This window comes from Coturnix japonica, unplaced genomic scaffold, assembly GCF_054131305.1.
Source record: "Coturnix japonica strain WE unplaced genomic scaffold, WE-NBRP24 Scf099, whole genome shotgun sequence".
NCBI classification, from domain to species: Eukaryota; Metazoa; Chordata; class Aves; order Galliformes; family Phasianidae; genus Coturnix; species Coturnix japonica.
The window spans coordinates 41,715-56,589 of record NW_028189002.1 but is presented as its reverse complement, the minus strand read 5'-3'; the positions used below and the strand labels follow the sequence as shown (position 1 = coordinate 56,589).

General features: G+C 45.2%; 1 protein-coding gene and 1 pseudogene across 9 annotated transcripts in view; both read left to right on the top strand.

The window, feature by feature from the left end:
• The window catches only part of LOC146751316 (spindlin-W), a 180,924-nt gene that overhangs the window by 150,033 nt on the left and 16,016 nt on the right, over positions 1 to 14,875 (top strand). The gene's annotated exons all lie outside the window — the stretch shown is intronic.
• Positions 11,131 to 14,714, top strand: LOC146751317 (uncharacterized; annotated as a pseudogene). Its single transcript, XR_014941675.1, has one exon. The product of XR_014941675.1 is annotated as an uncharacterized LOC146751317 (transcript).

Here is a 14,875-nt window from a genome sequence, read left to right as displayed (position 1 = left end):
AATGAAAAGGGATCAATTGTGCAATTTTTTGGCCTTTGGGAATAAAGCAGGGGGGTGAGGGCGTCCATGCCATTATCTTAATTTCTCCAGTGTGGTCAGCATCTATAACTCTTGGCAAAGCAAAAAGTCCCATCCATGTAACAGAAGAACATCCTAATAAGAGGGTGCTATGCCTCTCCCCAAGGGAGCCCTTGACACCTGTTGGAATGAGAGTCACAGTGCTGTCAGTCAGCAGCAATGTCTGGGCGGTGGCCAAATCCAATCCTGCACTGCTGGTGGTGGCTGCTCTGAATGAGCTGGCCAGGCAGTGGCCAACTGATTCGGGACTGTATTTGCTGTCACACGCTCTTCTTCCTGTTTCCTGGAAGATCGCAGGGCTGTGCAGCAACAGGGAGTTTGGATCGGCATTCTCTTGTGCAGTCTAGACCCCTCTTGCACTGAGGATAGGGTCAAGTTGGAACAGCAGGAGCATTTTTATTTGCTTAGGATTTTTGCAGTGCGTTTGTACATGACTGGGCTCCCCACAATTGTAACATTTTATTCTTTAAGCTGTCCCTGTATCGTGTCAGGCTACCAGTGTGTCTGCCAGCAAGGCCATTTTATGACTTTCCGTGCCTACATCTTGACAGGCTTTAATCATGTCAGTAATTGATGGATCTGCATTCTTTAAGGACTGTAAAACCTTTCAACAGTCTGCATTTGCATTTTCTACTGCTAATTGCTTAAGCAAAACATCCCAGGCAGTCTGATGGTCTACTTGTCTCTCTAGTGTATTTTGTAAATGGTCCAGAAATTTTTGAAAACGATCCAGGCTCAGTAGCCTCCTACTTAACTGATAAAAAGGAGGCATTAGACGAATTAGTATCAGGTATTCGACTGATAGCACGTAACACCAAAGTCTTCACTTGTTCAAGGCACTGCCTATCCATCTGTGCCTGTGCCTGAGGTGTTGCCCAGACCCCCTCCCCCATGTTCTCCATGATTTAAGTTAGTCAAATTATTCATAGCCTGAATGGTAGCCTGATCTCGGTATTCAGTCATAAACACAGCATATTGCATGGGAGATAGGACTGTTCATAACAAGATTTTCCAGTTGTGAGGGATCATAACATAACTATCACCCACTACAACCAAAAGATTGTATGTAAAGACTGACTGAATTCCATAGTCTCTCACTGACTTCCTTAGCTCCTTTACTGCCTCATAAGGCAGGGATTCCCACTGGGGGGGGGGGGGGGTGATTTGGATGATACAACACAGGAAAGGATTGCAATGTATCAGCATCACCCCCTAATACTGCATCTTTTCTGCACTGCTCTAACGCAACGTGGTACACTGTAGAAAAATCTTTCTTTCCTGTATCCTTCGAATTATCATAATGAGGAAAAATGATCGGTTTGTCTTTCGAATCTACTGAACCAGAATCAAAAAGTTCCACTGGTTCCTGTCCATCCTTGTCTTTAACCAAGTTATGTACAGGCTGCAGAGACGCAGCAGCAGACGACGTAGACTCGGCGGAGGGCGGCAGCGTCACGGCGAGCGACGTGGGCGGGGCGGAAGACGGCAGCGGCGCGGCCAGCGTCGGGGGCGAAGCGGTGGGCAGGAACGCGACTGGCGTCGCGGGCGGAGCGGAGGGCGGGAGTGCCGGCTGGCGTCGGGGGAGGAGCGTAGGGCATAGCGCGGGGTGGGGTCGGGATTTCTCTTCTCCCCAGCCCGGGGCGGGGTCGGAGCCGCGGATCGATCTTTTTCTGACAGGGCTGCTTTCCGCACTGAAGGGCAGTGGCGGAGATGGGATGGATAGCAACAGGGAACAATAGGAAAAAATTCTTCACAGAATCATCAAGGTTGGAAAAGACCTAGAAGATCATCCAGTCCAACCATCACCAATACTTCCCAGCTAAATCATATCCCTCAACACAACATCCAAACGTTTCTTGAACACTCCCATGGTCAGTGACTCCACCACCTCCCTGGGCATTTGGTCTTGTTGAACCTCATCCCATTAGCTTCAGCCCAGCTCTCCAGCCTGTCCAGATCCCTCTGTAGGGCCTCGCTACCCCCAAGCAGATCCACACTCCCAGCCAATTTGGTGTCATCTGCGTACTTACTGAGGGTGCACTCAATGCCCTCATCCAGGTCATCAATAAAGATATTGAAGAGGACAGGCCCCATCACCAACTTCCTTGTCTAATTTGCTGAAGCTCTTCCATTATGTGGTGCCAAACTGATAAAAGTTTAGCAGATGTTCTGTCTTCAGTAATAGAAGCCTCCCAGAGTTTTGTGTCAATTTTGTCCCAAAGGTCTCCATCAAGAGAGAACCCAGTTTTTGGAAATTCAGGAACATTTTTGCTTATCCATTTAATAAAAGCAACTTATGCTGAAGTAGATAGAGGCTGATCCCAAAACTTTAAAACTAGCCGTAATAGTTTGAGATGTACTTGTTGATCCTTCGTTAGCGAACTCCCCATGGCTCCCAACCGCTCACTTTCTGTCCTGCAGAACGGTATGGGCGCATGTGAAACAATCTCTTCGAAGTTCAGTCTGGCGATGCTGCCATACTGGGCTGTCTCAGACTCGGCTTGATTTGCCCCACGTAGCGTGTGCCATTTGCTGCGTCTGATGCACAGACTCAGATGTGAATGATCAAAATCGTTTATTACAAGTTCTCACATCACTTATATACCTTCACAAGTTTTCTTTTCCTAACTTACCCATTCACCCCTACATGTCAACAGAACATTCCACAAATGCTTCTTCAACCATTCATGTGGGTGCTTATCCAATCAGAGCCATGAGCTGTTCTTTCTTCTTCTATAGGTGTCCTTGGTTCTCATGCTGTTTATCTTGCTCCACAGCTGCTGCTCCATACAGTCCTTGTATTCCCACAAGGCTTATTTTGGCCTCCAACACAGTCAATTCTGGAGAACCCCCAATCACTCCAGAAATATAGATTGATTCTGTCCCTTCATGACTCGAGGGCATTAGAGTGTACTTTCTACAGGTAACCACTAATGCCTTATATTTCTGTGGTTCTGATGTGCCAGGCCATCAAATCCACACAGTCCAATAAACTCTATTATCTTTTTTCCCCCACTGACTGAGGGCAGGGCCTCTCTATTCATTACCTGTGGTAACTGGAGCAGATGTACTGGTGATGGATCTATTTTTTAATTCTCTCTCCTATGCTCATAGTACAGGAGTAGCTTTGTCATGCCACTTCCTCATGTCTTCTCCACGGTCACATAGGTAACGCCGCATGGCAATACGTGATGTAGTTTTACTGTTCCTTGCTTGAGCTGGAAAGCATTAGCATTTAATAGCATGGATTTTTGATGATACAAGTAAGAAGGAGGGTTCCTCACCTTTAATTAATTGGATTTTCATTAGTTTGATCAGCTCCTTCATAAAGCTCCCTTGATGATCCTGATCTTAATCAAGCGTTTCTGATACTACTACAGGTTCGTCTCAATTAACCAATAGAGACACTTGCTCTTGCATTTCATTTAGCCTGTCTGTTACTTCTGAGATGGCTGAAATGGAAATGTGAGTTGGGGTAACTGTTGTTCAAAGTTTTGAAGTGTAAGAACTAGTTCAAAAACTAGGGGTCTTCTCTGTAGTTCCTCGTACCTTCAAAACATTGCTGCTAGTGTAACTGTGTACCTTTCTGGCGCAGTTTTTGTGAGCTTCTGCCATATATTTGTGTGCCTCCAGTGGCGCAGTGGTTAAGGATGCCACTTTGCAACACTGGAGGCCCAGGTTTGAATCCCCCCTGTGGCGCGAGTGGTAGAAGTGTCGCTCTGCTACACAGGAGGCTTGAATCCCGGGGGTTGGACTCGATGATCTCTAAGGTCCCTTCCAACCCGCACGAGACTGTGACACTGTGATATCAGGCGTCATCCTCACTCTTTCAGGATCACGGTCTTCGCATGGATCATTAGGATCAAAATTAGGTTTATACAACATTTCCACCACAGCTATTTCCCTCAAATACTGGATGACTTTTTCAATTGTATCCCACTTCTTCATAAGAGGCTTTAGGTTGTCTTTGAAGGTAAGCTTTGCCATCACAGACACTAACATTTGCTCCAAGAGCGTGGCAGCCTCATCCATACATGTGGTCATCACTCTGTAAATAGTTGGGTCTCTGGAAATGCCTCCTAGTTGACAAGTGTAAGGGTAGCTAATATAAAGATGTTAACAAAGATGATAGTAGATATTCAACGGTTATTAGCAAAGGAAAACTCACCAATGTCAATGCCTTGACCAGAAAGCTGAGGCAGTCTCCACTGGGGAGCAATATCCAAGAGATGCTGCCTCAATGGTGGTCCTTAAATGAGGTCTTAGAGAAGGCGGAGTCGAGCTCCACCCCTTCCAGGAGCACAGCTAGATTACTCTCACCTGTGCTCCCGCAGCTGACCCAACACTTGCCTCAGCTGATTAATCAGAGGTACAAGCTGTGATTTCCCATACAACGAGCTTCGTTACCATCTAAAAACAAGCTACTGGCCCTGCTGTCCCAACAGCGAAGCAACCAGGTAACAAGAGATTCATTCTGGCGCCGTGTGAACTCCTTTCTTGCGTCTTGGATTTCAGTCATCTTCAGGGGTTGACGAACAGTTATAGAGATTTCTTCCTCATCACTCTCTTCTTCATGCCTCTTAGTTTTTCCTTTTACCTTTCTCCATGCTGATCCAGACCCATCACCTGGATCTTCTGCTGCCTCCTCCTCTGCTTCTTCTTCTTATTATTTTGATTCTAGACACAAAGACACCCATTTCCATTTCTTGCCTTCCACAGGGGCAACTGATATTGTTACTGGTGCCTCCTGTGACTGATCAGAGTTGACTTGGGGATTTCCCCTTTTGACTTGAACCTCAGCTCGGAAACTCTCTCTTTCAAGAATAGTATCATATAGAGCACGGTAAGCACGAGCCAAGCCCCAAATAAGTCGTACCTCCTTAGACCTATCTAAGCTGCACCATCCCTGAATCAAATACTGGCTTAGTTTCTCGAGATCCCACAGGTGTTCAAGAGTGAAATCCCATGACGTTGTGGGCCCCCACGCTTCTAAGATTTTTCCTAGACCTCTCCATATTCTCTGCCAGTCAGCATTCTCTGGTTTTGGAGGAGACTTCTTATGCATAAAACGATTGGAGAAGAGTATATTCAGGGAGACTGATAACATGCTTACGAGTATGAACATGAGCATGATCACTAACTCGGTTTTTGAAAAGCATGTGGCAAACTGAGAAGACAGACTGGAAACCGGATTGAACGTCATGTTGTTTGTAAAATTGGCTATTCCATCTGGGATGTAATTGTTGGTAAAATTAGCTATCCTACCTGGGATATAAGTGTCAAAATTCAAATTATACCACATTGCATATAAGTACCAGGCAGGTATCTACATTAGTGTCCTTATTTGGTTATATATGAACACAATTCCACAACAAGAAAGCATGACTTTAATAATCTGCCAATATGTTGAGAAGATCATAATTGCTTTCAGTCCCTTAAATAGAGCAGCTAGAATGAAGAGTGGATTCATAGCTGTTACGGTGGAGGGAACAGATGCCATTCAGAGGGACCTTGACAGGCTGGAAAGCTGGGCTCGGGTGAACCTAATGAGGTTCAACACGGCAAAGTGCAAGGTTTTGCACTTGGGCCGGAAGAACCCCAGGCACCTGTACAGGCTGGGAGGAGTTGTCCTTGAGAGCAGCTCGGCTGAAAAAGACCTAGGGGTCCTGATAGATGAGAAACTTAACATGAGCCAGCAGTGCGCTCTGGCAGCCCGGAAAGCAAATGGGATCCTGGGCTCCATCAGGAGAGGGGTGGTCAGCAGGGATAGGGAGGTGATCGTCCCTCTCTACTCTGCTCTTGTGAGGCCCCATCTGGAGTACTGTGTCCAGGTGTGGAGCCCTCAGTACAAAAAAGATATGGAGATTTTGGAAAGGGTCCAGAGGAGGGCCACAAAGATGATCAGGGGGCTGGAGCACCTCCCCTATGAGGACAGGCTGAGGGAGTTGGGTTTGTTCAGCCTGGAGAAGAGAAGGTTGCGGGGTGACCTCATTGCAGCCTTTCAGTACCTGAAGGGAACTTACTCCCAGGAGGGGAGTAAACTCTTCGAAAGGGCTGATAATAGCAGGACTAGGGGAAATGGTTTTAAGTTGAAGGAGGGAAGATTTAGGTTGGATGTTAGGGGAAAGTTCTTTACTAGAAGGGTGGTTAGGTCCTGGAACAGGCTGCCCAGTGAGGTTGTGGATGCCCTGTCCTTGGAGGTGTTCAAGACCAGGTTGGACGGGGCCCTGGGCAACCTGATCTAGTAAATGTGTATGTTTGGTGGCCCTGCTAGGCAGGGGGGTTGGAACTACATGATCCTTGAGGTCCCTTCCAAACCGGGTAATTCTGTGATTCTGTGTGATTCTGTTAGCTGCTAAAAAGGGAAGGAAAGTAAAATAAAACAAAACAAAAGACACTTTGTACAGTGTCCAGAGTCTGGCAGACTGCCCAGACTACAATCTAATCAATGAAGGACAAAGTAGCAATGCTTTTGCAGTCTCTGGCTTAAAGAATTTTTCTTTTATTTATTTTTTTAAACTAACTTTAAAAGCTCTTTGCCCACATCCTCCACCAAAAACTGTCACAGAGATATTTAGATCAATCTACGTCTGTGACAGTGGGGCAGTAGGCCCGGCGGCCCCCTGGCCCCAAAAAAATGGGAAGGGAAAAGAGAAAAGGGGTAGGAAGATGGGAACTGGGCTCAAGAAAACAAACAGAGCAGCGGCAATGATATAAGGAGGAAATCTTATTTTACTGACTACGATATCGGAATGCAAGATAATACAATATAATACAATCTAATTGAAATTGAGGGTAATAAATAAAATAAGAGAGATAAAGTTTTCTGAAGACAGAGAAGCCTACTTTGAAATTGAAGGCGCATGGCTTGGAAGCACACCCACATCTTCTGCCAGGCAGTGAGAGAGAGAGAGATAGCCATTTTCATGGTGTATTTTCCTTTGCTGACCATGTCCCAGAGGACCTCACTTAGTTCTTCTTCTCTGTGCTCCACACGATGTTATGATATGGAATACCAATAGCAAAAATTACAAAACCATGCCAGACATCGATTCTAGTTCCTTCTGTGGTTTATGAGGTTGGTCAGTTCCAATGCTCTCAGTCTCCAGCTTGGCTCATAGTGTGTCTTGGTCATTTAGGAGGGAATTTAACTATGGACACTATTGCGCAGATTATTCATGACTGTGAAACATGTGCCATAATTAAACAAGCCAAGAGGATGAAACCTCTCTGGAAGGGTGATGGCAAAAGTATAAATATGGGGAGGCGTGGCAGGTTGATTATAACACCTTGCCACGATCTTGCAGTGGTAAGTGTTATGTGCTTACCATGGTAGAGGCAACCACTGGGTGGCTTGAAACATATGCAGTACCTCATGCTACTGCTCGAAACACCATATTGGGTCTTGAGAAACAAGTGCTATGGCAAAATGGCAGGATTCAAGAGAGAGAAGTCCAGCCTGGGAGTGAGATTATATAGTGTCCTGGTCCCGTGACTTATCTCTGACCGTGATGTTCTCTGGGATATGTATTCTTCTTCTGTGAACTGCACATTTGGTAAAATTATCCATGCTTTACATGATGTTATGATGTGGAATACTGATAGCAAAATTACAAAATTACAAAACCATGACAGCATGGAATCAAAATAATCACAATAGGATGCAGCATCTTGTTTGAAAAGTCCTGTTACAGTGGGTGACCATCCAAAAAGAACATCCCACCACTGACATTATCCATCTTTCTTTACCAGTTCCATTATTCGATGTATTTCCTTCACATCATGATGTACTGTGATCAGAGTTCTTCGTCCATTCTCTTTGGATTGCTTCAATAACTGTTTCAGGTCCTTGTGTTGTAACAACTTCTTCACCAGTATATTATTCATTCCAGTTTGAACTGGTAGTAAACCTTGGATCAATGTGTAATCTGATTGTAGTAGCTGATATGAGGTGAGTTACAGTATATGTAAAATCACATCCTGTTATTCTTTGTCGTTGTCACGGAGTTCTCTCTAGAGCTCACTCCGGGACAGTGGGAACAAACCCGGGGGAGCAGGAACAAAAGTCCCCCCCCCCTTTTCTCTAGCGGCACTGTACGGCACGGCACGGCGCGGCATGGACACGTGCGTTTAGGGAGAGGGGAAGGGAAGGGAGATTGCGATTGAGTCTAACAAAAAATGAAGAAGAAAAAGGTGATCTGAGAACGAACGGCAGTTTAATAACCTAATAACGCTAAACAACAACAAGAGAGTTTCAACAAAGAGAATACCAAGTCCCCAGTCTCACCGATGGAGCTGTGGAAGGCAGGAAGCTCCGACCGCGTTGTCTCCTCGCAGGGAGCCGGGCCAGCAACCCCGTCCCCTTCCCCACTTCCCTTCCGGTGCCCCTCCCCACATGCCCATTTAAGGCAGTCCACAGAAAAAAAAAACTTGTCCCCTTTACTCCCATTATTAGGCATGGTGTTCTGATGTGGAATACCAACACCAACCAAATTGCAAAACCATAACAGTCGTACTTGATAGTGATCTGAGACACAGCTGCACATTCAATGTTGTTTTCAGTCCAACACCCTATCAAAACAGTTTCTCCATCGTTTCCAATCATGGATGGAATCTGTCGATGTTCATCCTCTTCCTTTATTTTCTGTTCCTGTCCAGAAACCGTGTTTTTATTTCTCAGTACTACTGCAGACATGATTGGAACTTTCCCTACTTGGGCGACGTAGGTATCAGTCCACAGCCATCCTGTGGTACAAGGGTACCGTACATCTCGGGTATCAACCATAAAATCAAGTATCAGTCCTGAACCTTTACATCCCCATTTGCAATATATAAATAATGGTTTTGTATAGGTGAAGCTATACCAACAGTCTTGTTCTGGCTCTGTCATCTTGTAACAATAATAATTTTCATTCTTAGGATTTTCCGATTTAACTCCATTTGTATACAAGGATTCAATTTCAATGGCTCTGTGATAAGCAGATCCATTTATCACTCAGCAGCCAATTTGTATTTTCTCTCCCTGTACTGCTTGAAGTCTGTCCATTTGATAGGTATCATTCTGCTCTGAATACATCTCACCTCTGTGCATTGCTACAACAGCCAGGTTCAGATCCTTATTACTGGGATGCATTCCCACAATTCCAGTGTGTCTGATAAGGGCAAGTGACCAGGGCCATGTGGGAACCTTGTCAGTCACAAATGAACCAAGTGATCCTGAGGAAAAGACAGCTTTCAATGAGAAGAATGTCATGGTGGGAACGGGTGTGGTTCTGAGGATGTCTATTTTAAATGTAACGACAGTCCGAAGTTCTGGCCAGACCAGTGAAAAACTGCAAGTACCAGATCCGTTAGTGGTCTTTGGTTGGCACAGGACATGTTGGGGAACAAGGTTAACCGGGGGATTGGCCTGAGCAATTGCACAAGACCTGCTAGATAAAAACAGCTGAAGTAGCTGAAGTGGAACCACAGAATGGGGGTGTGATGAAGCGTCTTGCCAAGTGCCCCGTGACAACGTGATTTATGCAAGGGAGGACTTTGGGAGTGGGAAGGGGCACGCGTGCACGGGGTTGTGTTATTGGGTGTACAGGATGAGTCTGCGTAGAAGCCATTGCCAGTATATAAGCAGTGTGACACAGCAGTAAAAGTGAGAGCAGACTCCATGGTATCCATGACCAAGTCTCTCACTGGACGGGGTCCATTCCAGATGGGGTCTGGCCTCGGGTCAGTTGTTGGTAACGACAGGACACCTGTTGCATTCGACATCCTATTTGGATTTCTTCTCCAACCCTTCCAATTAAGGAGATTACTTGCTTAGAGTTATCCCCGGTCCATTCCTCTTTCAAATATACTTTGCTTCCATGCAAGACTGCAGTGGTTAAGCTTAAATCCCTAGATTTGGTATCAGCTGGATTACTCATTGTACTTGCAGTGTATCGTGTATGTCCATGTGCCATGGCCATTAATAGAAATATTGCCTCCTTCATTGTGAATTTAGTTTGTCCAATTTTTTTTTCTCCTCAATTTATAGTTTAAAAAACCAACAGATTGGTTTACAATGTCTTGTTCTAATACTCTTCCTTAACAGAAACCTGGAAATTTTTGGTTTACAAATTAGCATCCCAAATATGAATGCACAAACAATCACAAACATTAACAACCCCATTCAAGGACACTCCCATTCAATTTATATCAGTACCTCTTCCCAGTCACAGGTTATATTCTTTAGTTATATCATATCATAGTATCATAGTCTCGTGCGGGTTGGAAGGGACCTTAGAGATCATTGAGTCCAACCCCCCGGGATTCGAGCCTCCCTGTGTAGCAGAGCGGCACTTCTACCACTTGCGCCACAGGGGGGATTCGAACCCAGGGCCTCCGGTGTTGCAACGCGGCATTCCTACCACTTGCGCCACCGGGGCACACAGTCTGTTAATCCTTGTTTCCTGGTGATTCTTCTTTATCCTCAATGTCGGAATTTGCAGAGGCCTTTACCCAGGTGTAATGAGTCCAACCTTTCTCTGCTGTCCTCACTGCTGTTTCAGTGATCAGCAGCACCTGGAACAGTCCTTCCCACTCGGGCTGAAGCTATGACTCCTTCCAGGTGCGTGTTATGACCCAGTCTCCCACACAGACTGAATGCACTGGAAATTCCAGAGGTGGAGTTTGAGACAACAGTCCATATTCACTGAGGGATTACAGAGAAGCAGACAACCCAAGTATATAGTTTGTAAGAAACTTATCCTTGGTTTTTACAGTGGTTGTCTCACCACTCCCTCCCAAGTATGGTAACCCATACAACATTTCATAGGACGATACTCCTAAGTCCTTTCTAGGAATAATTCATATTCTGAGAAGGGCAAACACTGTCCATGGTAATCTGGTCTCTAAAATCAATTATGACAAGTGCTTTTTCCATTTCAGTTTCAGTTTTTCAGTTTTGTTCCACTTTTCCTAAAGAGAGGGGGTGCCACAGAGTATGGAATTCCCACTATATTCCTGAAGTTTTCATTAGCTCCTGATGATCAGTCTCACCTCGGTGTATCAGGAATGGTGTGGTGAGCAGGACTAGGGAAGTCATCCTGCCCCTGTACTCGGCATTGGTGAGGCCTCACCTCAAGTACCATGTTCAGTTTTGGGCACCTCAGTACAAAAAAGACATGGAGGTACTGGAGCAGGTCCAGAGAAGGGCAACAAGGCTTGTGAAGTGCTTGGAAAATCAACCCTATGAGGAGAGGCTGAGGGAGCTGGGGTTGTTTAGTCTGGGGAAAAGGAGGCTGAGGAGAGACCTTATTGCTCTCTTCCATTATCTGAAAGGTGCTTACAGTGAGAGTGGGGCAAGTCTCTTCTCACTGGTGACAGGTGACAGGACAAGGGGAAAAAGTGGTTGCCAACCCTGCACACAGCAGGGAAGTTGAAAATAGATGATCATTATGGTTCTTTTCAACCCAGGCCATTCCATGATTCTATGATTCTATTCTAAGTACAATTATGTGAGTTGGAAAGAAAAAAAATGGGAAAAGGTAATTTTTTTTAAGGAAAATTTCTGCTCCACTTTCCAGTGGACATTTCCCCAGATTAATTAGAAAGGCTGGTCTTCTGATCTTAATGATGGGACTTCTGATCCCCTTTTACAATAAGTGAGTAATGGGTACTCTGATCAGGACTAGAGGGGTCTTGCCTCAAGTCAGGCAGAGGGATAGGACAGCCAGATTTATGGGACTGTGGATTTGATGGCCTGGCACATCAGATCCACAGTTCTAATATAAGACTCCAGTGGACACAGATGTACTGTATAACTATACTATAAAGACTATAAAGGGACAGAACCCATCTGTACTTCCGGACTGACAGGAGGATTCTAAGAGCTGTCTTTTTTGGAGGCTGAAGTAAGCCTAACTGGAGAGGAGTGAGAAAAACACCACAACTTTAATGACGCAAAGGGTTACCATTGCAATTTTGGTCAAGATTCCTTGGAGACTGAGGACATTAAATATCTATCTACCTCGACCAGTCTCTTGGAGGACCCTTCTGTTGTGAGATTGCTGAGGGTTGAAAACCAGCAGGTGCCAACCGACCATGATGGTGCACTGGCAGCTACATTGCACCAACCAAGATTTCCTGATCCACATCCATAAGCTTATTCACCAACCGGAGAGCCAAGGAGTTATCAGCAAAACTCGCTCACCCTTTAATAGTTCTATATGGCCAGCGCAAAGTTCCAATGGAAAGTGGAGGCTAACAGTGGACTATCATGGCCCAAATGAAGTCATGCTACTGCTGAGTGCTACCATGCTAGACATGCTAGAACTTCAATAAGAACAGGAGTCAAAGGCAGCCAAGTGGTATGCCACAATTGATATTGCTAATGTGTTTTTTCTCAATCCTAAAGAGTGCAGGCCACAGTTTGCTTTCACTTGCAGGGCTGTCCAGTACACTTGGAATCAACTGCCCCAAGGGTAGAAATACAACAAACTTGAATAGGAAACTCCAGTCCCCCAGGAATTTTGGAAGCAATCATACACTGGCCCAAAGGCAACGATTTTAGAATATCACCAGAGGAGGGGATCACATATACTGACTAGCCTCACTGATTATGATCTACCTGAAATATAGAAGCAATATGCCTTGTTCACTGATGGTTCCTTTTATCCTGTGGGAGTTGGAAAGCTGTTGTATGGAGGCCTACACAGTTGCAGAAACTTCTGAAGAAGGTGAATCAAGCCAATTTGCAGGGTTGAAGGCCATCCAGCTGACTTTAGATATTGCTGAAAAGAAAGGTGGCCATTCCTCTGTCTCTGTGGTGACTTGTGGATGATGACAAATGACCTGTGTGTTTGGTTACAGCAACAGAAATGAGTAGCAGCACAGAGACAAACCCATCTGGGGTACTACATTGTGACAAGATAGTGATGGCTGGGTGAAGAACGTGATGTTAAAATGTCATGGTACGGCCTGTCTTAGTTCCATGACAAGGGGGTGAAGGGACCCATGCTCTGCGAAAAAGGAGAAGGGGGAAGGGAAAAAGGCTAAACATATAGTGGAATGTGAGATAATAAAATACGGTATGATTGGAATTGTAGCTAATAAATCAAATAGAATGAGAGAGAATTTCCAAAACTCAAGTCCTTACTCTAATGCTGAAGATGAGACGGCTAGGAGCACAGAGAGCAAAGAGATCTCGTGTTTCATGACTCCCAGTCAGTTTTATCTTTCCCTCCAAACAGAAAATGGGAACAGCAGAATGAAATCTTCTGGGAGTTGCAGTTCATTCTCCTCTTCTGAGACCAAGAGACCAGAACTAACAACAATCCACAGAACCGCAGCATTAATTTTCAGTACACTACATGATGTTATGATGTGGAATACTGATAAAAATCATAAAACCATGACAGTGGATAAGGGAAGAGTCACTGAAGTCATCTAAATGTACTTCAGTATGGCCTTTGACATGGTCCCCCACAACAGATATAGATTTGATGGATTGACTGTTCAATGGACAAGGAACTGGTTATGAAATCATAGCCAGAGAATGGTTGTCAGTGTCTCAGTGTCTGGGTGGAAATCAGTGACAAGTGGAATCAACAGTGGAATTGAGTGCACCCTCAGCAATTTTGCAGATGACACAAAGCTCTGTGGTGTAGTCAACAGATCTGAGAGATGGGATGCCATCCAGAGGGACTTAGACAGGCTTGAGCAGTGGGCCCATGAGAACCTCATAAGGTTCAGCAAAGCCAAGTGCAAGGTCCTGCACCTGGGTCAAGGCAACATCCACTACCAATACAAGCTGGGGGATAAAAGGATAGTGCATAACCCTGCCAAAGAGGACCTGGGGGTACTGGTCCATGGTAAGCTGGACATGAGCCAGCAATGTGCTCTCGTAGCTCAGAAAGCCAAACAGATCTCAGGCTGTATTAAAAGAGATCCTGCCCCACTACTCTGCACAGGTGAGACCTCACCTGGAATACTGTGTCTAGATTTGGAGTCCTCAGCACAGGAGAGACATGTACATGCACATCCAGAGGAGGACCACAAAAATGATCCAAGGAATGGAACGCCTCTCCTATGAGGACAGGCTGAGAGAGCTGGGGCTGTTCAGTCTGGAGCAGAGAAGGCTCTGGGGAGATCAGCAGCCTTCCAGTATATAAAGGGGGGCTATAAGAAAGAAGGGGACAGACTGTTTAGCAGAATCTGTTGTGATAGGACAAGGGGAAATGGTTTCAAAATAAAAGAGGGGAGATATAGACTAAATATAAGGAAAAATTTACAGTGAGGGTAGTGAGGCACTGGAACAGGTTGCCCAGAGAGATGGTGGATGCCCCATTATTTCAGACATTGAAGGAAAGACTGGACCAGGCTCTGGGCAACCTGATCCAGCTGTAGATGTCCCTGTTAATTGCAGGGGAGTGGGACTAGATGACCTTTAAAGGTCCATTCCAACTCAAATGATTCTATGATTCTACAATATGACATAGCAAACAATAAAAACTCAAGAGAGTTGTCCTGGAGGTGCTGCTGTTCCTTGGGAATTGGCTGGGCATGGATCAGTTCATGGTGGGCAATTGCACTGTCTATCATTTGTTTTGTGTATTCTTTTTGTTGCTACTGTGTTCTTGGTTTTTGTTTTGTTTTTGGTTTTGGTTTTTTTTTCTTTTTTTTTTTTTCTTTTCCTTTTCCTTTTTCTTTTTGTCACAGAGTTATATAGATCTGTGTCCATGACAGGGGGACAGCAGAATCCAAGGGGTTGGCCTCAGGTCTCTCCTGAGGCACTTTGCCACAGATTCCAAGTGGGACCTTT